We start from the raw sequence: 23,798 nt of genomic DNA, 5'->3' as shown, positions 1-23,798 counted from the left end.
AGTAAACTACTCAATTATCTACTTAGCTACGTCGTGGCCTACTTCCTAACAACTGGTATCAGAGTAAGGTTTTCTTGTAGCTAAAGTATTTTAAGGAAAGGATTCCTTGAATTGAGTGGGAGTAATGGCAGAGGAAGTGAGGCTCAAGATCAAGAAGTTCAACGAAAAAAACAACCAGCATTGGAAAATGAAGATTTAAGACTATCTCTACCAAAAGGACCTTTATTTTCCACTAGGCGGTCTCGCAAAGAAGCTCGCAATGACGGAAAATGAAGCATCGATTGTCCTTGACCAAAGGGCACTGGGAACAATCCGGTTAAGCTTGTCGTCAACGGTGGCCTTCCATGTTTCTGAGATGAAGACCACAGAGAACTTGATGAAGTCACTTGACCGCCTCTAAAAGAAACCATCGGCATCCAATAAGGTATTTCTCATGAAGTGCTTGTTCAATCTAAAGATGGCAGAGAACGGTTCAGTTACAGAACACCTAAATGACTTTAACACCAACAAAAGTAAACTTCGATCGGTGAAAATCAATTTCGATGACAAAGTGTGAGCTCTCCTTATACTATCGTCTCTACCAAATAGTTGGGACAGCCTTGTGATGGCTGTAAGTAACTCTATCTCTGGCACAAATACTCTTAAGTTTGATGATGTTGTGGGGTTCTCCTAAGAAACAAAATGCAAAGGAGAAGCATAGGAGAATCATCAAGTGTTACACTGTCAGTGGAAACAAGAGGAAGGCCTAAGGAGAGGTTCAAAAACTAAAAGGATCATGATCGCTCAAGGCAGAGCAAGTCACACACAAAGTCAGTTCTTGAATGTTGGGACTACGGCAAAAAGGGCCAGGTCAAGAAGGATTGCTAGTCCAAGAAGAGAAAGGAGTCGGAGTCTCAAGACAACAAGCCAACATTGAAGGCCAATGTGGTAGGTAAAGTAGAGAAAGATTCTCTAATTCTATCATTAGACAATGTGTTTAATTCCTGGATAGAAGATTACGGGACTTCATTCCATGCGACACCACACAAGCAACATTTTCAAGATTACACCAAAGGTAATTTTGGGTATGTATACTTGGGAGATGATGAAGCTTGTGAAATTGTCGGCAAAGGTGTAGTTTGTGTCAAAACTGCTAATGGAAATTAATGGAAGCTTAAACATGTTAGGCATGTTCCTTCTCTTCGCAAGAATTTGATCTCTACAGGACAATTGGACAATGAAGGTCACAACATTGCATTCGGAAACAAACGGTGGAAGATCGCAATGGGATCTTTGGTGGTTTCCAAAGGAGTACACTTTACTTGTGTACTGTCAGCTCGCAATCTTCAGCTTGTGTAGCAACTACAAAAGTTGAGAGTGCGGTGTGGCACTATTGACTTGGACATATGAGTGCAAAAGGAATGCAAATCCTTCAAACAAAGAAGCTTCTAGAAGGTTTGAAAGAAGTGGACTTAGTTTTCTGTGAAGATTGTGTTTATGGTAAACAAAAGAGGGTAAATTTTTAAAAATCAAGGAATGAAAGAAAAAATAAAAAATTTAAGTTGGTTCATTCTGATGTTTGGGGTTATGCAAGTACACCATCACTTGGTGTCTCATTGTACTATGTAACATTCATAGATGATGTGACTAGGAAAACATGGGTTTATGTAATGAAGAATAAATCTGATGTGTTTTCCATATTTCAAAGGTGAAAAGCCTTTGTGGAGAATGAAGCAGGTACCACAGTTAAATGCCTCAGATCCGACAATGGAGGCAAATATTGCAGCGAAGCTTTTGAAAGATTTTGTGCTAGCAATGGCATTTGGAGGCAAAGGACAACCCCAAGGACATCTCAACAAAATGGGATTTTGGAAAGGATGAATAGAAAAATCATGGAGCGAGCACGAATCATGCGGCTACATGCAGGCTTAGAAAAGAGAGATAGCGAGAGTGAGATCGAGAGAGAAAGAGAGATAGGGTAAGTAGACAGAGAAGAAACTATGGAACTAAAAGAGGCAAAGGGGTTTTGCCTGCTACATGCATTTCCATGTACACCTGGGAGTGCACGTATGTGTCTACCCATATAGGATTTGACCAATAAAGACGAGATTTTGACCCGGCGGTCCTGATCTCCGTACACCTCTAGACCGAGGTGTACGGAGATTGGGCAAGACTAGAGAATGCGAGGTAGTTTACATTGTGAGAAGTATATATATATATATATATATATATTAAAACAACATTCATAATCATTGTAGATGGCAACGTCGTCAACTAACATGGAGGAAAAGATTGCATGCTCATGCACGCTCTGCAAGTATCAAATCCTGCGCAAGCGTAGGATATGTAATGAGCATGTGCACAAGTACGGAGAGTTTGCTAGATAAACCGTACAGAATCTGCGATACGACTCCTATGGAACGGGCATTGATTTCCGCGACATAGCACCTACATGTACGAGAGAGAAAAAAGATTATGCGTGAAGGTCCGACCAATATAGAGCCATGGATGGAAGCATATTCAAAGGCTTGGAGGCACATTGAAGATACCTGGCCACATTTTAAGAGTGAACCACGCAATTTGCGTTTGGGCATGGCAATGGATGGAGTCAATCCATTTGGCTTGAGAAGCTCATCATGGAGCACTTGGCCTATGTGCCTTATCAATTACAACCTCCCGCCGTGGCTTGCTATATCAAGAAGGGTCATTTGATTTTAAGCTTGATTGTACCTGGTAAGTTCAAGGCAAAAAACATGGATGTTTATCTAGCTCCACTAGTTGACGAGGTCCAGGAGTTATGGCATGGGATCGACCTAGCAGATGCGGTTGAACGAGTAGGACGACAGCATGCAAGGATCCATGGACTTCTTATGTGGACTATGCATGATTGGCCAGGATACGGAGAAGCTTCTGGTAATGGTTATTGATTTACAAAATTCTCGCTATTCGCAAGCCCTTTGCCTTGGCTTGATTCATGCTTTAATATATGCAGGACTAACAACTTCGGGATACAATGCATGTCCAATTTTTGGGCAGTCTTTGGATGTGCGCTATTCTACCTCTCTTCAAAAGACAATTTATCAAGGCCACCACCGTTATCTTCCAGATGGCCATCACTTGCGCGAAGGCCAGCTTGGTCGCGTCGAATGCATGTACAAGAGTGGCGTCGCCGATGGGAGCAACATGAGGGGCAACCTGTTTCATGAATGAAACGTTTGTCCATTCTCCATACGTTGCCATACGGGGGTGATCTACTAATTTACCATTTGCTGGATCCAATGCATATATTCAAGAATGTGGTAGAGCTCCTCTGGAAGACAATCATGGGAATGAAAGACAATCGAGCTTCACTAGATGATTTGCAGTCGATTGGAAAGATGCCAGAGCTGTGGCCTTTCACCAATGCAGCTGGCCAAACAAAACTTCCAAGAGTGCCATGGGTATTGCTAAAAAACGAAGAGTGACAAGTGAAAAGGGTGATTTTAGAGTTCAGGACGCCAACAGGATATATGCGATGTCTCAAGACAGCATTCACCCGTGACGATCAACTGTCAGGGTTGAAATCGCACGACTGGCATAATTTCTTGCAATTCATTCTTCCAATTGCGATCAAGGGATGTTTAACGGAGGAAGTGCGGACCTGCATATACAAGATTTCAGAGCTAGTGCGGTGGATCTCTTCCAAGGAGATACAGGAGGAATCTATTGCAGTCGCAAGGGCTAACTCCATTGAGGTAGTTTGCATGATTGAGAAGTATCTACCCACGAGCTGCCTAACTATCCAAATGCACTTGCTCGTCCATGTAGTAGATGAGGTTTCAGTGAGAGGTACAGTCCACAGCCGTTGGATGTTCTTTCTAGAGCGGTTCATGAAAACACTTAAGGGTTTTGTTCGCCAAAAAGCGCGTCCAGAGGGGAGCATGGCAGAAGGATGGCTGGTACAAGAGTCTCTTGTATTGACGACCAAATTTCTATCCGTTTCTGACCCAGAAATGCCTCGACTGTGGAGCGATGAGGAGGATGCAAGACTGGTGGGAGATGAGCCGCAAGGGCAAGGAGTGCCGAAGAAAATGAACCTGGCTATGCGAGAAAAGATCATGAAGTTCTGTATACTAAATTCAGTGCCGATGCAAAAATGGCTTGAAAGGTACGAAGAAGAGAAAGAGAGACGCAATAGGAGCGACAGGATTTCAGGCGAAGTTGAACGACTAGAGGCTTACCCTTGCCAGACTATCTCGCTCCTCTACCTGAATTCCCTACAATGGCATGGTTGGACAAGACAGTGAGAGCAGCTCGACAGATCGGAGAACCCATATCTCTAGAAGAGGAAGAGCTGGCTATTGGATGTGACTGGAAGTATCATACATACATGGCACTGTGGTCGCATGGAAAGCATTTCAAAACACAACAAATTGACAGCAGAAGAAACACGTTTGACAGTGGGGTAATGGTTAGTTTCGACGCCTAGTCATTAGTGGACCAGATTTCATATATATGCTTTGTGAGACACAGACACGCTTTTGTGTCTCTTTTTTGTATAGACAGTTAGTGTTCAGACAGTTATTGTTTCCCTTATGGTTATGATTATTGTCATTGTCATTGTCTCTCTCTCCGTTGACAGAAAAGTCGTCACACCCACATGCCAGGGATTTCAAATTCACGTGATCACGTGTTTTTTTTTTGTGATCACGCTGTTAATTAATGAAATTCTCAATTCACAAGTCTTCACATTCACAAAAAATGATCATGCGACCTGAAGGCTACCAGACCGTCCGATCAATTTTTCCCTCCAAGATAGAGCCCTAACCCTTCGGGCAACATTAGAGGCCCTTCAGACAGCTTTAGGAGCCCATCAAGCAATATATATACGCAAAAAAAAACAAAAAAATAGCGTAATATTGGTGTAGTGACAAGGAGTGCTCCATTCCAACAATAGAAATGAGCCCAATGACTTGCACCACCTAAACCATCCATGAGGATGCTTTCTACCCAAACCTATTTCCAGACAAATAGACATCGAGGGGAGGTAACTAATCATAAAATACAAGTATGTCGGTGTACTGACAAGGAGCACTCCATTCCAGGAATAGAAATAAGCCCCAAGCACTTGCACCACCTAAACCACCACGAGGATGCTCCCTACCCAAACCCATTTCCAGGCGGATAGACACCCATGGGAGGTAGCTAGACGTAAAACACAAGTACATCGCTGTAGTGATGAGGAGCGCTCCATTCAAACAATAGAAATGAGCCCCAAGCACTTGCACCACCTAAACCATCCATAAGGGTGCTCCCTACCCAAACCCGTTTCCAGGCGGATAGACACCTAGGGGAGGTAACTAGTCGTAAAATACAATTACGTCGGTGTAGTGATGAGGAGCGCTCCATTCCAACAATAGAAATGAGCCTCAAGCACTTGCACCACCTAAACCATCCACGAGGATTCTCCCTACCCAAACCCGTTTCCAGGCGGATAGACACCCAGGGGACCAGGAATAGAAATGATCCCCAAGCACTTGCACCACCTAAACCATCCACAAGGATGCTCCCTACCCAAACTCATTTCCAGGCAGATAGACACCGAGGGGAGGTAACTAGTCAAAAAATACAAGTACGCCGCTGTAGTGATGAGGAGCGCTCCATTCCAACAATAGAAATGAGCCCCAAGCACTTGCACCACCTAAACTATTCACGAGGATGCTCCCTACTCAAACCTATTTCAGGCAGATAGACACCAGGGGAGGTAACTATTTGTAGACGTTCTTATCGGGAAGAAAAAATGCAAAAAAGTTATCTGATAAAGCTCAAGGGTAAATCTCAATTTTAACTCTAGTGAGGACTCTAGAGAGTGTGGCAAAATGGTTGTTTGAGAGGATGGACCACTGTTTATATAGGCCCCTCAAAATGTGGTGCCTCTTTGCAAAAATTGGAGGGAATGTTGAGCCCGCCGGGCTATAAAGGGGGCCCTCCGAGCAACTCAGATAGCCTGGCGGGCAAACAGGAACTCCCGATTTTAGCAATTCATTTTGTGAATTTGATGTTATTAACACTGCCTTGGAATGTTAATAACATGAGTTATTACCACTTCACACTTAACGTGAAGACGTGAATAAAATCCTTGCCACACGCTCTATTGATCCTAGCCATCTGCCACACATGCCCGTCTCTAATGATGCAGGCCACTACGAAGACCATGATGAAGACTCAAGAGTCAAGGCCATCATGTCCATTCAAGGAATTGTGTGGCTTCTTCATAGAGTTATTACGGATAAATCCAAGCTTCCTCTCGTATGTACGGCTGACAACGGATGCCATGGCCAAAGTTACCATTGGCTCATGCAGATAAGAAGGCCCCTATGTATGGATTGGTTATCAAATTGGTGAGTCTAAGACGCTGGAAAATTTATTATGATATTGTTAGTCAAGGCTATTGCAAATAATTGTCGTGCTTAGCAATGCCTTGGTTGATATGGATGCCAAATGTAGTGCGAGATGTTTTCTTTTGAAATGCACTGATTGCAGGATATGCCCGACAAGGTCCGGACCAGGAATTTTGGGCTATTTTTAGCAGGTACTTGAGGATCTTACTATTTGGAACAACATAAATTGATTGTGAGATACGCACAATAGGAGCAGGGACAAAAATCTCTAGGCTGTTTTCAACGAATGCAAAGTGAGGACCTCTGTCCAGATGAAATCACCTACGCGTGCATTCTTAAAGGCATCTGGCTCTATGCAAGATGTTGATATGGGCTTAAAAATTCACATTGATATTGTTAGTCAACAGTTGTTGCAAAACATTGTCGTGCTTGGCAATGCCTTGGTTGATACATATGCTAAATGTGGTACACTTCAGAAAGCAAAAAATGTGTATGAGGAGCTACTTGTCGCGAACGCCGTCTCTTGGAGTGCATTGATTGCAGGATACGCCCAACAAGAGTAGGTCCAGAAAGATCTTGGTTGTTTTCTCCATACGCTATCACTTACGTGTGCATCTTGCACGCATGTAGATCTATGCAAGATGCTCTTGAAAAGAGATGGCATGCTTGGCATTGCCTTGGTCGATATGTATGCCAAATGTGGGACACTTCAGCAGGCACAAAAAGTGCTTGAGGAGTTTACTATTTGGAACAACGTTAATTGATTGCAGGTTATGCACAACATGAGCAGGGAAAGAAAGCTCCAAGCTATTTTCATTAGATGCAAATTCAGTGCCTCTGTCGAGATGCAATCACCTATGCGTGCATCTTGATGGCATGTGGCTATACGCAAGATGTTGATATGAGCTTAAAAAATCACTTTGATATTGTTAGTCAAGGACTGTTGCAAAAAATTGTCCTCTCCCATGTAAAATGGCTCTGTACATATGGCAAAATAATTTCATCACTTCAACTCATGATAATAATGATTCTGTTATTTTGAGAAGTGGCCATGCATGGGACCTACTACTTACTCTTGCAAACAAAGACTCGAGTCCCAAAATAAAGCTATTAGATCAAAGCAACACAAGGCAAGATCCAAAAATCTCTCGGTTGTTTTCAGCGAATGTAAGGGAGGGCCTCTCTCCGGATGCAATCACATATGTATGCATCTTGAAGGCATGTGGCTATACACAAGATGCTGATATGGGCTTAAAAATTCACTCTGATATTGTTAGTCATGTGATGTTGCAAAAAATTGTCATGCTTGGCAATCCCTTGGTCGATATGTATGCCAAATGTGGTGCTCCTATGTGGGATGTCATCTATTGGAACACATTGATTGCAGGATATGCCCAACAAGGGCATATGTGGTGCTCTTATGTGGGATGTCAATTATTGGAACACATGATTATGCAAGATATGCCTGACACGGGCTAGGAAGCTTTTGTTTGTTTTCAATAAGTGCAAAGTGAGGGCGTTTCTCCAAACACTATCACCTGCATGTGCATCTTGAAGGCATGTGGCTCTATACAAGATCCTCTTAAAAAGAGATGTCGTGTTTGGCATTATGCTGGTCGATATGTATGCCAGATGTGGTGCACTTTAAAAAGCACAAAGAGTTCTTGACTCCTCATCATGGTCTTTCTGCATTTGAACTAGAAGTAGGTGAACCAAGTCAACAATGAGTTGTGTTGGTCCACATTAGGAAGTTGCATATTTAGGATCATATTGGTGAGTGTGTACGTTGGTTGATAAGTATGCCAATTGTGGTGCCAAAAATATCCGTCAAGAGGCAAAAAATCCACTAACAACTCCAACAAAGAAGCAATACTCACAACACAAATCAAGCGTAGACATGAAGAGCATGATGAGGAGTCAGAAACATGGCTATGGTAAGGAATCTCTGGATGTTTTAACCAAATACGAAGGGAAAGCCTTTCTTCTCTTCAAATACATTCACACATGCTTGCACCTTGAAGGCTATTTTGCTTTGACATGGGTGAGATAATATCGATGAGATCAGAGAGACTATTCAATGTGCTTGGGACTGAGAGAGTTCTTAATGAGATTGCTGGTTAGAGACTATTGGAGACATATGAAAAGTGATCTCCAAAATCTCATTGCTTGGAGTGTATTGATCATAGGATATGTGCAATATGGTTGTGGCAAGCAAGCTCTATGATTTTTTAACTAGATGCATACTGAGGGTCTCTTTCCATACAAAGTCTCTTGAAGTGCTCTTCTAGAGAATATGCCTGGCAAGAAGAAGCTCTCAATTGTTTTTGTTGTACGCAACATGAGATTTTGGCAATGCTTTGGTTGATGTGTATGCCAAATGTGATGACATTCTCGAGATTATGCCCATCAAGAAATTGAGGATTTTTTCTTTTCTATCTGCACTAAAAGTGTGTGCTTGAAAGAAGGATTTTTACCAATCCAAAGCTCCACAATAGTTGGATGGAATATAATGGTTGAATACTTTCTGTTAGATGCAACACAAGGGCGCCTCCCGAACTGCAACCAGGATACTCCCAACATGGGAGTGGCAAGGAAGTTGTGGGATGTTTTGACCAGATGCAAAGGGAAGGCCTTTTCCCAAATGCATTCACCCATGCTTGCACCTTGAAAGTTGTTCACCGTATGCAAGACCTTCACATGGGTTTCAAAATTCATGATGTAATTGCTAGTCATGGCCGTTCGAGGGGAATGTCATGCTTAGTAGTGATTTGATCAATATGTATGCAGAATGTGGTGCCGTCATGGATCTACAAAAATTTTTGGATGAGCTTTTTACGAATTATCACCCTTTTTGGAGCACGTTCATCGACATGGTTGTGCAAGGCAGCTCTCGGCTATTTTAACCACATGAAAAGTGCGGGTTTCTCACCAGACAAAGTCTCTTGGAGTGCTTTTATTTTTGGATATGCGAAGCAAGAGCAGGCTAGGAAGCTTTAAAAGGTTTTTTTTTCCTTAGATGCAATACAACCTGGGCGCATTGAATGATGGGAATGGAGTCTATTGCAACCCATTGGTCGCGGGATATGCACCACAAGAGCAGGGCCAGAAATCTCTAGGTTTTTTTCAACTTCCTATCTAGAGTGTGGACTCTTGGAATGCACTGATTGTAGGATTTTCCCGCGAGAGAAATCTCTAGTTTGGTTTCAGCAGATGCGAAGCAAGAGCCTCTCTCCACATGCACTGACCTACACATGCATTTTGAAGGCATGTGGCTCTGCGCAAGATGCTGATGTGGGCAAAAAAAATCATAATTATATTGTTAGTCAAAGGATATTGTAAAAAGTTATCGTGCTTGGCACTGTCTTGGATGTATGCCAAATGTGGTGCGTTTGAGAAAGCACGAAAAGTGCTTGAGAATCTTCCTATCCAGAATGGCATCTGATTGCGGGATGTGCAACAAGAGAAGGGCCAGAAATCGCTAGCAAATTTGAAGAGAGGGCCTCTCTCCAAATGCAATCACCTACGCATGCATCTTGAAGGAAGACATGTGGATACAAAAATTCACAATTATATTGTTAGGCACAGGCTATTGAAAATGGATGTCATGCTTGGCAATGTCTTGGTTGATATGTATGCCAAATGTGGTGCATTTGAGAAAGCACAAAAAGTGCATGAGGATCTCTTGGAATGCACTGATTGTGTGATGTGTGCAACAAGTGTAGGGCCAGAAAGCTCTAGGTTGTTTTCAATGGATGCAAGCAAGTGTATCTCTCCAAATTCAGTCACATGTACTTTCGTCTTGATGGCTATGCTTACATCTTAAAAGCATGTGGCTCTACGCAAGTGCTCAAGGAGCTTCCTCCCCTGAGGGTGCACTCTTGAAATGTGATGATTGAAAGATATGACCCACATAGGTAAGGCCAAAAAGCTCTAGTCTATTTTCAACATATGCAAAGCAACGACATTTCTCCATCACCTATGCATGCATCTTGAAGGCATGTGGCTCTACGCAAGATGCTGAGTTTTCCAAACGACAGAATTGATTATGTCGCTTAATATAGCTTGTATGCTTCTTGACATTGCTACGCCATCTTTCTCTGCTTCTATTATTAGCTTGTGACTACCTCCATGCGTCCACCTTGGAATTGGGAAAAAAAACACACAAAAAGGTCAATTTTCTCACATGCATTTGTGCTTTGTTTATTTTTTCGCTCTAGATCGACATGCAGTGTCGTGGTTGAAATGATGCACGCTTCCCTTGCAATTCCTTGCTAGCAGCCGATGGACATGGCAGAGGGTCGTTTCCACTCCTTCACCTAGGGCCCCTTGATGAGCTGCAAAGTCAACTTCAGAGTTGTACAGGAGTGTGTATCCCCACTCAACTAGAGAAGCACCCCGGGGGGTTCACTATGTGTAAAACTACCATATCACGTGCGTTCAAGACATGTTTGTAAAACCCCTTATTTGTGAGTTTTGTTAAGAATATAATGTACCCTTTTCTTTTAAAATTTGTAAGTTTTTTTTAAATTTGAAAAAATAATGTCCTTCTGTATATATATTTCTGTAAGTTTCAAGACCTTTAAATACCCTTCTGTTGAACTCACGTGATAGGTTACATTTTTATTAGGTGACCTCCCCAGGAGAAGCACTTCACACTAATTTGTGGTTCTTGATTAATTTGTTGTTACAATGGTCCTTGATTAATTTGTGAGATAATAGTTCGGAGACTCCACCCAGAGCTGCTTCAAATGATGCTACAACATCTATGTGAATGGTGTATCACCACCAAGATGAATATTGCCTAACCGTCTTGCCTATGAGAGACATTTTAGATCAGTAAGCAAGGTTAGGGTTTCTCTTTGGACAAAGTCTCTTGCGTTGTTGCAACAAAGTTTTGGGCTCGTTTAAGGGAACGTCTCTCTCCACACACTTCCTAGTTCGGTCACTTGTTTGAAAGTATGTGGCCTTACACAACACCTTCATACGAATGAGAATCCATGATGAGATTGCAAGATATACCAATAGGGGCGGATAAGCATCATGTCTCCAAACTCATTCACAAAGCTTTAGCCAACATCATCATGTTCATTACAAAAATCGACAATGAAACAAAAGGGTACGTAAAATACTTTAAATTCTACACTCATTACTAACGACATGGTGAAATGAACATAGTAAAAGTTTCACGTTGTTGTGGGAATGACACGTTCTCTCATATTATAGAAATTGGGGAGGAGTGTGCAAACTCCCCCATGCAAGGAGACATGCATGGTTTTTTTTTTCAAACATAAAAAAGGAACAACATCTAAAAGTGAACATATTTCAAATGATCCATATCATCACTTTATATAAATTATAATCCTTCTTACAATTCTTTTGCAAGGTACATGGTTCAAAATTTGGGGGGGGGGGGGGGGGGGGAGGGGGGAGAGAGAGAGAGCACCAGTCAGTCCTTTCGTTCTTTTTTGGGAAAATTACCAAAATACCCCTCTAGTTTATGGAAATTCCCAAAATACCCCTCAAATTTCAAAAACTCTAAACAACCCCCAATATTTTGTCATAGATTCCCAAACTGTCCTTCAAATTTTCCAAAATTCCCAAAATACCCCTAGTCGTGAGATTAAATTTCTCTAAAGATACAAAACAATAAGTGCTTGAGGAGCTTCTCATCTGGGATGTCGTCCCTTGGAATTGATTGATTGTGGGATATGCCCAACTTGGGCAGAGCCAAGAAGCTCTCAACTGTTTTTGACAGATGCGAAGAGAGATTATCTCTCCAGGTGCATTCACATACACTTGGCACTGCCTTGTTGGTGGACATGTATGCCAAATGTGGTGCACTTCATAAAGCACAAAAGTGCTTGAGGAGATTTCTATCCAAGATGTCGTCTCTTGGAATGCACCGATTGCGGGATATGCCCAAGTTGGGCAAGGCCAAGAAGCTCTAGGTTGTTTTTGGTGGATGCAAAGCGAGGGTTTTCACTCCAGATGCAATCACATACGCTTGTATCTTGAAGGCAAGGGTCATGATCAGAAAGCTCTAGGCTGTTTTTAGCAGATGCAAAGAGAGGGAATCTCTCCAAATGCAAATCACGATGATATGGTTAGTCAGGGGGTTGATGAAAGAAAACGTTGTGCTTGACTCTGCCTTGCTGGACATGTATGCTAGATGTGATGCACTTCATTAAGCACAAAAACTGCTTGAGGAGCTTCCTGTTTGGGATGTCAAAGAGAGAGAGAGAGAGAGAGAGAGAGAGAGAGAGAGAGAGAGAGAGAGAGAGAGAATGTCTCATGGTAGCCTTAGCTTTACCATGCCATTAGGGTTAGGGTTAGAGTGATTATAATTAGGATTAGGGCTAAGCCAAGAGCAAGAGCATAAAGAGAGTATAGACACATGATAAAGTTCAAAGTGCAAAGATCCATTAGAAAGCAGCCTCTAAAGTAGGCATTGTGCTTTACATTCATTGGCCAATGTTGTTGCATCTTGTTGCTATTGGACCATGTCATCAATTATCTTTCCTAAGTGGCTAGAGGGGTTTCCCACATGATGCCACAAGTTGGGCTTACCTTAACAATTTCCCCCTCAAGCCAAACTTGGGGTTCATACAAAGACCTTATGGTTTTCATGTCATGGTATACTCCTAGGCTCTATTGATACATCTAGGTGTAGTACTTGATACATCATGGTGGTTCTCATAACGGATTCATCGCCCTTGGTTCAATAGTACTCATCCCAGGCTCACAAGGTAGACCTATGGTAATACAAAAATAATTCATGTCATAAAGCTTTAATTCATTGAAGAAGGGAGGTTGTCGTTGTTGCACCCTTCAAGGCCATCTTGTTGATCTTCATCTGCATGTTATTGTTGTTTTGATCTTCATTGGTCCAAATTTTCAAATGTGCAATCTTAGTAACGGATGCAACATAGCACACAAAAATTTCATTGTTTACAAAGCTTGTGTATGTGATTGTTGGGAAGGTCTTACATATTTAGAAGTGTGTAATCCCATGTGAGTTTTACAAGAGGAGGTTACAATAAAATGAAAAATTGTGAAGTAACTCTTTGCCAAATGCAAAGCACCTCTTCACAATGGTCGAAAACAATTGAAATTTGAATATCTTCTTGTAGATCAGCATCCTTGGCTTCGTAAGCTCGAAAGGCTTTGGATGCACTCAATAATTTGGCGTAGAATAATTTTTGATGCAGAAATGCCCTCTTCATAGAAGCTATTGTTTGCGAGTTTTGAAGGCCTAGCCTCTTGAGATGTTGATGGTGGGAAAGTATCCTTAGTACGGATCTAAGGAAAAAGAGGATTTTGTGCTTTGATGGCGAGCAGGTGCAGTCGGCAATGAGCACGAGCAATTGGCCGATTGGCGATCACAGGCATCAGGTCGATTTGATGGCGCAATAACAAGGACAGCAGCTGGTAGCATGGCAACAACAAAAAAACGGTAGCGCAACAGAATTTGAGGGTAATGTGTATGCTAGGTAATAATTTGATACATCCGCCTTGTGACTAGAGCAGGTGGATGAGAGTCAGATGAGCACGAATGTGATGACCATTGATGCGTACTGGAGAGCTTGCAATTTGGTGAGGTTAGCAATGTGTGGGCAGGATATGGCAAATCCTATATACGTCCCTCAACAACCTCAATTCATTAATTCCACGTACAGCTGATCAGGGAAGCTTGGGGAATTAGCGACAGCTCTCTTTAGCAGAATTATGGTTGAACAGCTGCCTTCAAGAGGTCCGAGGAGAGCAGCTATGGGTGCCCTTTAAAATGCGATTATAATAATGCATGACCAATTAAGATTTGATCGATGTGCAAAAGAGAGAAGGTAAAGAAGTAACTGCCCATAACTTTGAACATTGCTTGCACAGGTGCTTGATAAAATAAGATCAAGAGAAAGGCTAGGATAAGCGACTATAGCTGTTGCATCAAAATTGCAATCAAGGTCACTTATTGAAGGTACCAAAAGAACTGGTAATCAGCTTGCAGCAGGCCATATCAACCTAGTACGTATTGATGATCAACAGAGACATTGAAGTGCAATTGGTGCAATAATCGATTTTAAAGTAATGAGGTCGGCTCCAGCGCCTCCAGCTAGCTGTGCAGGCTGGGCATAATTTATTGTGTAAAATGGGGATGCCACAGCAGCGCCGGCCATTACAGCTACTGCTGATGCAAAAAATGCGAGGAGCGAGCGTAATTGAAGTGCAGCAGCTAACCACGGAGAGAAACAAATTAATAAATGAGAGAAGTCGATATGAGCAACAACGTCGATCAGCACCCAGCTCCCCCTCCTCTGCATTTGATGCTGCCCGAGTTTGACGCCTCCAACAAGCAGCTAATATATGCAGACGGCAATATAATAAGCAGTAGTGCGCCTCGAGGGGAACCATATATAGTTGTCAATCATCAAGAGCTTAGATCGGAGAGGTCACAGCGCGTGGGGATGGCTTAGATGAGGAGACGCTGGCCTCCTATCCCAGGTTCTTGTATACAGCTACAGCAGATTGCGACAAATTAAGATGCAGAACCCACGTCGGGTGGCTTCTTTGCCATGGCAGTGCCTGCACCACACGTCATCAAGAATTCCTACTGCCCCATCTACCTATCTAACTACGGCGAGGGTCACACATTATGCCTTCTCCCCGACTGTGGCCATGCCTTCCACGTGCATTGCATCGATGCCTGGCTTGCAGCATGTCTCTAGTTGTCCCGTCTGCAGATCTTCTCCCCTACCCTCTCCCATCGCTACCCCTCTCTCTTAGCTCGTTGCTTTGGCTCTTAATCCCTTGGGGTAGGCTAATCTACGTTTGTGTACTTCTACATAATTTCTTTTTGGATTTATAAAGCGTACTCATTGTTTCCCATCACATTTCCAAGGGAAATAGTACTATTTTAGCGCCTACGCTCAGCTCAGCTCTATCCATGCATTGCATGTGGTGGATAGAGATTCCATTGGCATTTTGGCATTTGTTTTTTGGCCTATATAAGGCCTTCGTGAAGCATGCAACCCTTGGGAGCAATTGTAGACCGTTGATAAAGCTTGCCACACATGATCACAATATACAGAAAACCCTTTTTGTTAATGGGGTACCGGCTGGGGTTAATTCAAAAAACAACAAGAATCTCATTGAAATCCCGTCTAGAACCCAGAAGCACATGTGGGCATCCTAGGTTGCAGAAGTTAAATCAAAAAAAGAGGCCAAATCAAGTGAGATTCGGGGAGTAAGCACACCTTGTTGGCATCGTAGGAGGAGGGGGAAAGGCCAACAGGTGCGCATGAGGCAGGTGAAGACTAGGCCTAGTTGGGGTTACACGAGGCAAGAGAAAAGGAAGCGGGCATGGCGCAAGGTCCGTGCACCAGTGTTCAAACACCAATTTTAATTGTTGGCAATTTTGCATGCCACAAGGTGGAGCGAGGAAACCTTCATGAAGGTATTTGTGAGGGTTATATGCCACTTAAAATGGAAAGCCAATAGTAGCAGGGGGTAGGTAGGGGGTACCGGCTGGGATTAATTCAGAAAACAATAAGAATCTCACCGAGATGCCCGTCTACAAAGCAGAAGCAAGCATGGGCAGACGTGTAGGTTGATGAGCTGCATACGAGGAAGGGGAATGGGGGTCACGAGGCATCAGGCGACGCGAGAACCATACGAAGAAGACCTGCAAGGCTCGAGCAAGGGCTGGAGCTGGCCAATGCACATCGTTCACTTACGAAGGCATTCTCTTGTTCTAAAAATAGCCTAAGATCTAATAACCATAGGTGATCCGAATGCCCACTCTCTACCTAGTCCTAGCCTCTTATAGGCACACTTGAGCTACGTTTAGACCGGCCCGTGGCCTCTCGCCCTTGGCCTGACACAAAGTTTTGATGAGCGAAGAGAGACGTCCACGATGTTCCTTGGATCTTTTGGGCTACTCAAAATTGTTGATAGATTGAGACTTTCTCTTATTATTGACATGAGTGGATGCATATTAGCATTGTTGCTAGGTATAGTGTGGTGTGCTTGTGCTTTATGAAATGAAGGTGTATATGTTTTCTTCATTGTTGGGAGTGTCATTAATATGGGCTTAACTAATGGCACCTTCAAAAGTTTTGGGATCTTATTTCTTGACCTGCTTCTTAAGCTCTAGACAAAGACCTCTAAGCACCCTTGCACTTGTTGGAACTCATCCAGCCAATCAAATTTTTAATGACTTCCTAATAATGAGAGATGTATTTATTCAGTGCACGATGTTATGCATTGAATACAAATACAAACCATCCAGTTTTGTGAATTGGTTGGCAGGAACTTCTTTTGAAATGCTTTCTCAAAAATAGCCCATGTTTTATGACAATAGGAATTTGCATGTCACCCCAGACATAAAATTAATTGTGACATCTATTAATCTAAAAACATTCTCATTTAATATAGCTATGTGGTGCTCTAATGTATATGTGCGTTCTTCTACAAACTTAGACTCTTTATACATATTCTTTCAAATTGATTGTGTCCTTTTCTGCATCTTCATGCCAACATCAGGTGTTATGAGTGTGTATCGAGCTAGAAGAGAGTGAGAGGAGGCGCTCGATCACAATATACAAGACCTTGAAACTTGATCTCAACTTTAATCTTGAATACAAGAATTAATACTTGATTAAGAGAATTTGATTACAAAACTCGCATTACAATGCTAGAGTATAAGAACAAGACTTGAACACAAGACAAGAATTGGAAGAGGGATTACCTCGTAGGAGACTCACAAATGGAAAGACTAAGGGGCTTGTAGCCCAAGATCTCTATTTATACTAAAGTTTAAGGAGGCTAAGAACCTACTGGGTTGTATCTTTTACAATCTTCTAGTTCTCCTAGAAGCTTCTAGGTTCTTCCTCAAGCTTCTAAAACTTTCTAGATTCTTCTAGATACTTCTAGAATCTTCTTGATACCTCTAGAACCTTCTAAAATCTAGATGTGTCTAGAATGTTCCAAAACCTTCTGGAATCGACTAGATGTTTCTTCAAGTTTTTGAAACTTTCTAGAATTTTTATAAGAGCTCGCATCCATGATAGTGTCCCCTCCTCTAGGGACGAGCTCCACAAGGTCCCTATTGATGTAGGGGAAAGCTTTGATGGAAGTTGTTGATGAAACTCACAAACTGTGCATCTTCTGTTGTTTGCAAGCATCATTGTTCTCGCAGCCATAGCCAACCCCAAACCTCCTTCACAACACAGATCTATGCCCAATGCCCACCCCTTTAAACCTCCCTCCTCATGAGTAAGGAGGTAGGTTTTTCTACCCACACAAGGGAGGCCCTACAGCATCGTAAATCTCCTTGAATAACCACAAATTGGCCAAGAAGCATCATGACACTCTAGTTACAACTTTAGTGTTGTGAGAGATCTTAAAACTATAGTAGGAAAATTCTCATGAAACCCGTGAGACTTCTATCTAACTTATAGAACTCTATCATGATTCACAACAAGCTCCCAACTCTCTTTGTCTAGAAATAAAAAGATGAAAATATTATCTTGATTTTGGATCATCCACATTACCCAAAAGCAGATCTTCTTCAAAAAAAAAAAAAAAGTTTAGCCACTAATTTCTCTATGCGTGTTAGCAGGTTTCCGCGATTGAACGTCTACAGCATAGCTATTTGGCACTAACATAATGTCAATTCTCATCAAGAAAGCGACTCGGATGGGTCACACAGACTCTTTGAGGTTTTCAGTCCTCAAGAAGTGAACCTAACAAGAAAACGCATCAACTCAACAAGAAAATCACTGCTCATGATTGAAAATCTGCCTATCATTAGGAAGTGAATGGGGTATAGGAGGAACACTTTATTTGCAATTTAAGGAAATGCTTAAAGCTTAAGCCAAGTTTGACCAAGCCCAAAAGAGAAGGAAAAAAGGCCTATGTTGGGATTTTTAAAAATGTCATTTCTATATTTTGGTTTTTGAGAATAGACTATTTTGACTCAAAAGAGAGGTGGGTCCAAAAGAAGGCTCTCTTTGGTGAGAGAAGACGAGGAATCCTAGGAAGAGAAAGAAGTGAATCTCCAAATTCTTTGGAGGATGTGGCTCCACGAAGACGGCCATCTCAACAATCCCCAACTCCTCCCAAGAGGAAAAGATCGCCATATAGTCCTTCTCCTTGTCATTCTAAGAGGGAAGAGAGGAATCAAAAGAAGAAAAAGGCGAGAAAGAGGTCACTCTCTTCTCCATCTTTATCACCTTTCTCCTCTTTCAATGAAAGCAGCTGATTTTCTCCTAGAGAATACAAGAGGGAAGGACATCGCAAATCCTATGCTCCTTGGAAAAGGTCCTACAAGCTTAAAAAGTTCAATGAGGGAGGAAAGAGCATCTCTTTTCTCACCTATGATGGAACCTTTGGTGCTACGGACAAAGTTTTGGCCTTCATCCAACAATTTGATGCGGCCTTTGGAGATGAGGGCTTCATGAAGTCCTCCAAGCTACTTCATGTAGCTATGCATTTTCAAAAGTCTACTTTACAATGGTGGGCTAGTCTATGAGGTAATGGCGAAGCTCCCAAGACATGGAAAACTCTATAAGTTTTCATAATGAAGCAATTTCTTGCATGCGACACCAAAGACGAAGTGCTTACCAAATGGAAATGTTTGAAGCTAACTCCCAATGAGTCTATCCACAAGTATGTGGACAAGTTTTGGGATTTACATCTCAAAGCTACCGTCTACCAAAAGATAGACTTTGTAGAACAAAAGCAACAATTTGTGCAAGACTATAACCTGAAGATATGGCCGAGTATGCTAACTCTCAAAGTCCTAGGACCCTCACTGAAGTGATACACCTTACTATGGTCGCTTCACAAATCATTTTCCAACAAGGGGCTAAAAGGAATTCTAAGCTCATGGAAACTAAAGACCGAAATGAACCTAGAGGGAAGAACAATGCTCAAAACTCTTCCCAAGGAAATTCGAGCAACAACCACAACAACACCAACAAAACCGGGGAGAAAGGAGTTTAAAAAGGTAAAAATAAACTCTCTCTTGAAGATTTAGAAGCTTTTTGCAAAGACCATAAATATTTCAAGTGTGGGGAGCAAAGACATGGCTATCATTCTTGTCCCAGAAATGCACGCAATGAGACTCCTAGAGCTTCCATGGTCAAAGCTCCAAAAGAGGATACCCATTGCAAAGGATCATCCCTTTTCTATGTTTGGGGAAGGGTGAGGGAGCAGGATGCCTTTATCCTTTTTGACCGTGGCTCTTCATATCAATGGAGTTGGTCACTAAGCTGGGCATACAAACTTTTGAGCTAGATAGGAGATATTGTGATTGCCGATGGAGATTTCAAAGAAAAACAAGCCTTTATTACTCCCTTGATTGGAAAATTGAGGCTTCGTGTCCAAAGCTACATCGACAAAGAGTAATTCTTCATCTCCCCTCTCCAACATGAGGATGTTATCCTAGGGGCACCATGGTTCAACCGCATGGGTGCCAATATGAAATTCCTTGAAAGGAGAATTTATTTCACCTACAGGGAAAAGAATATGTACATAGATGTTAATGAGTCAGGTCGTACTATACCTCTTGTAAATTCACCTGCTTTTGATAAGTCAATGAAAAGCTTAGTTTTCGCGTACATGATTTTTGTTAAAGAGTCCATAAATGAACTTAACATCTTATCCAATGGAAATGGTAGGAATCAAGAGGAATTAGAGTTGTCTAATTCTCTAAATGGATATCAATATTTTTTTATCGATGACATCACTGGAGAGTTGCCTCCAAAACGAGGGGATGTTGACCATAAGATAGAGCTTCTACCTGGGAGCTCACCGCCTAATAAACCTCCTTATAGAGTTTCTCAAGATCAACAAGAGGAGATTATGAGGCAAGTGCATGAACTGGTAAACAAGGGGATGGTGAGGCCTAGTTCCTCTCCCTTTTGTTTGCCCGTCCTATTAGTGCAAAAGAAAGATGGCACATACCGTATGTGTGTTGACCATAGAGCACTAAATCGGATTACTATCAAGAAAAAAAAAATTGTAACACAGGTAGAAGATCTGTTTGATAATCTACAAGGATCTACCTACTTTAGTAGGATTGACCTTAAAAGTGGCTATCATCAAATAAGGATAGTGAATGAATATATTGTACAGACCGCTTAATTCCACACAACATTTGGTCTTTATGAATTTCTTGTCATGCCTTTTGGCTTGACAAATGCTCCGGAAACGTTCAATCGTCTACTCGAGAAAAAATTTAGACCCCACCGCAAGTTTACTGGAGTGATCTTTGATGATATCATCATCTACTCCAATTCTCTCGAGGAACATAAGCAACATCTCGAGGCAATCTTTCAAGCTTTGAGGGAGAATAAACTTTTCATTAATCAAAAGAAGAGTGAATTTTTCCTTCAAGAGATTCAATACTTAGGTCACATTATCTCTCAAGATGGTATTCGTATGGATCCAACAAAGTTAGAGAGCAGGACCATTACATGACTTAACAAAGAATAACGTTAAGTATACATGGACTGCAAAAGAGAAAAAATATTTTGACAAGCTCAAAGAAAAGCTTACCTCTCAACATGTGTTTACACTGTCGGATCTCTGAAAACCATTTGAGGTCCAATGTGATGCTTGTGGAGATTTCCTTGGAGTAGTTTTTCTTCAAGAAGGGCATGTCATAGCATAGGAGAGTCAAAGACTCAAATTCAACGAGCAAGTGTTGGGCATATACAAAATGGATCTACTAGATATTCTACATACCCTTGACACATGGAAGAATTATCTTTTGGGGTCTCCATTCATCTTACAAACAGATCACCAAAGTCTTAAGTACTTCATGATGCAAACCAAGCTTTCTAACAAAAAAATGAGGTGGGAAAATTTTCTTTCATAATTTAATTTTCATATTGCTGGCAAGCACAATCAAGTGGCCAATGCACTATCACAACGACAAAGAAAATGCAGTGTCTATAGCAACTCACAATGATCTATCTTCTATGATAGATGAGTATGCTATTGACCCTGATTTCAAGGATGTAATGTCAGTCCTTGCCTTAGGGAAGAAAGAAGAACAGTTCACCTTGCAAGTTATCTTCTCCATGTCAATAGGCTATGTGTTACTTACTCCCTTTGTGATAAAGTAATGTATGAATCCCATGTTTCTAATCAAGACCTATGTCATGGAATTTGATCAACGCTCACAATGGGAGTAGTACCTACCTCTTGTAGAGTATGTATACAATAACACTATCCATACAACTACAGGAAAGGAACCCTTTAAAATCATTGAGGGAAGACCAAAAAGTCCCTTTCTACTTAAGGTACATGGGAAGATCTTCGTTGTTGATGAGTATAGCCGAGACCTGCAATAATATTTTCAAAAGATTAAGGAGGGTATATCCATCTCACAAAAAAGGAAAAAAGCTACTTCTAACAGGCACAAAGGGACCTTAACTTTTAAGGAAAATGATTGGGTCCTACTCAAGTTTCCCAAGGCTTGATTGAGGCAAACGACATGCAAAAATCCTACAGGTCACCAAGAGTATTATGCTAAGCTAGCAAAAGTGTTCCTTTTCAAGAGTTAGAATATAGATATGTGCTTTTAGACCTATCTCAGCACGGGACCAAAGGGAGAGAAGGCTACATCTCATGAAGGGTCCAAAAGAGAGATGGTCTACCAAAGAGCAATGAGCAGATAATGGAGCTTAAAAGACCTTAGGGTTAGCTTCATTAAAGACCTCCAAAGGTTAGTGTTAAAAGTTTGTATACTTAGGACCTTTAGGTACTTTAGAACTTAGGCAAGCTAGGCATGTGCTTGAGGTGCTTTTCGTGCTTGAACTGACTAAGGTGCTTGAGATGCTTGAGTTGACTAAGGTGCTTGTCATGCTTGATGACTAAGGTTCTTGAGGTGTTTGAGATGCTTGATGACCAAGGTGCTTGAGGTTCTTGAGGTGCTTGAGAGTCGGCAAGTGGCCTACAAATGAGGGGGCGAGGCCAAGAAGTAGGGGATGAGAGAGAACACCGACCCACACACACCAAGAGCCACCCCTTCTACAAGAGGCATATAGGACACATGTCAAGCCCCTAGCAAGGTTGCCTTCATATTGTGCATAAAGCCTATTGGATGGCCTTTAAAGAGGTCCAATGATAATTTAGAATAATTAAATAATTATTCAAGCATTATTCAATCCCTCTCTCTCAAAGGGGAAAGGAGGATCGACACTTGTTCAAATGCTACCTCTATTATGACCTAAGCTTATGATTGGTTAAGCTTGGCAAGGGCCAATGAGGTGCAAGCAAGAGTAGGGAGTGAGAGGGGTCGACCAAGGCTAGGAGGGAGGCTCCTTTTTGCTCATTCTCCCACACACTCTCTCATTGTGTTGAGCAAGAACTCCATCTCCTTCTCCAACCTTGAGAAGTAGAGAGCCTACACCAATACCTCTTGGCTATGGAATGAAAATCCAACCAAGAGTCATGCTTCAGAGTCTTACAAAATAGCGAGCGAGTTTTTTGAGCGACAAAAGAAACGAGCGAGTCCTGACACTAACTCTAACTGTGGTTGCAAGGATTATCAAAATCTTGAAAATCTTTGGTGACAAACACTAAATTGATCAATGCAGAGACGATCATGAGTCAAGGAAGCCCCAATTTTAACACAGTACAAACGATTGCATCTGAAGAGGCCTCAATACCATCTAAAATCCTAAATCTATTATCTTCTATCGAAGAGAACCAATCTTCCTATGAAGAGTTGCAAAAAAAAGGTTATAGAGATGTTTGCAAGGTTAATATGGAGTATTTTGGGAATTTTGGTAACATTGAGGGGTACTTTTTGAACTTCTGGTTATATATGAGGGCTCATTGGGAATTTTTGAAACTTGAGGGATATTTTTGGAGGTAATTTTCCGTTAAAAAAAGGCTCTTGGGCATGTTGGTGAAGTTGGCTAGCTACTAGAATAGGTCGGTGTTGTGGACCCATTTCAAAAGTTTTTGGCTTCTCCATCATGCCTGAGAGCCTTTTTTGTAAGAAAAAATTATTACCAAAATACCCCTCTAATTTGTGGAAATTCCCAAAATGCCCCTAAAATTTCAAAAATTCCCAAATTACCCCCAATTTTTTGTCACAAAATGACCTTCAAATTTAATTTTCCAAAATTCCCCCGGGCTTGTGAGAGTAAATTTCTCCAAAATTAATTTTTTTTGTAGCTTTTCATAAGAAGACAGCTTGTCTATCATACAAGATGCTAAAACGAGAATTTTTGGAGATGGATTGCTTCATTAATTTTAGACATAATTGCCTTTTTTGCAAGATAATTTGTGCCAAATTACATACTAAAAAGCACTCATAAACGGATCTCAATTGTCAAAAAGGAATAAAGATTAGGAAATCTTGAAGAATCCAACCAAAATAGATACAGGGAATTTTTTGAAAATTGAGGGGTATTTTGGTAATTT

At 41.6% G+C, this 23,798-nt stretch overlaps 1 pseudogene; it reads left to right on the top strand.

The window, feature by feature from the left end:
- The first annotated feature begins 14,502 nt into the window (after window positions 1–14,502).
- Window positions 14,503–15,170, top strand: LOC147426485 (RING-H2 finger protein ATL70-like; annotated as a pseudogene).
- The last annotated feature ends 8,628 nt before the right edge of the window (window positions 15,171–23,798 follow it).

This window comes from Adiantum capillus-veneris, chromosome 24 (genome assembly GCF_014529385.1).
Source record: "Adiantum capillus-veneris isolate H3 chromosome 24, ASM1452938v2, whole genome shotgun sequence".
NCBI lineage: Eukaryota > Viridiplantae > Streptophyta > Polypodiopsida > Polypodiales > Pteridaceae > Adiantum > Adiantum capillus-veneris.
The sequence above is the reverse complement of the archived record's forward strand: the minus strand, read 5'-3'. Positions and strand labels throughout refer to the sequence as shown.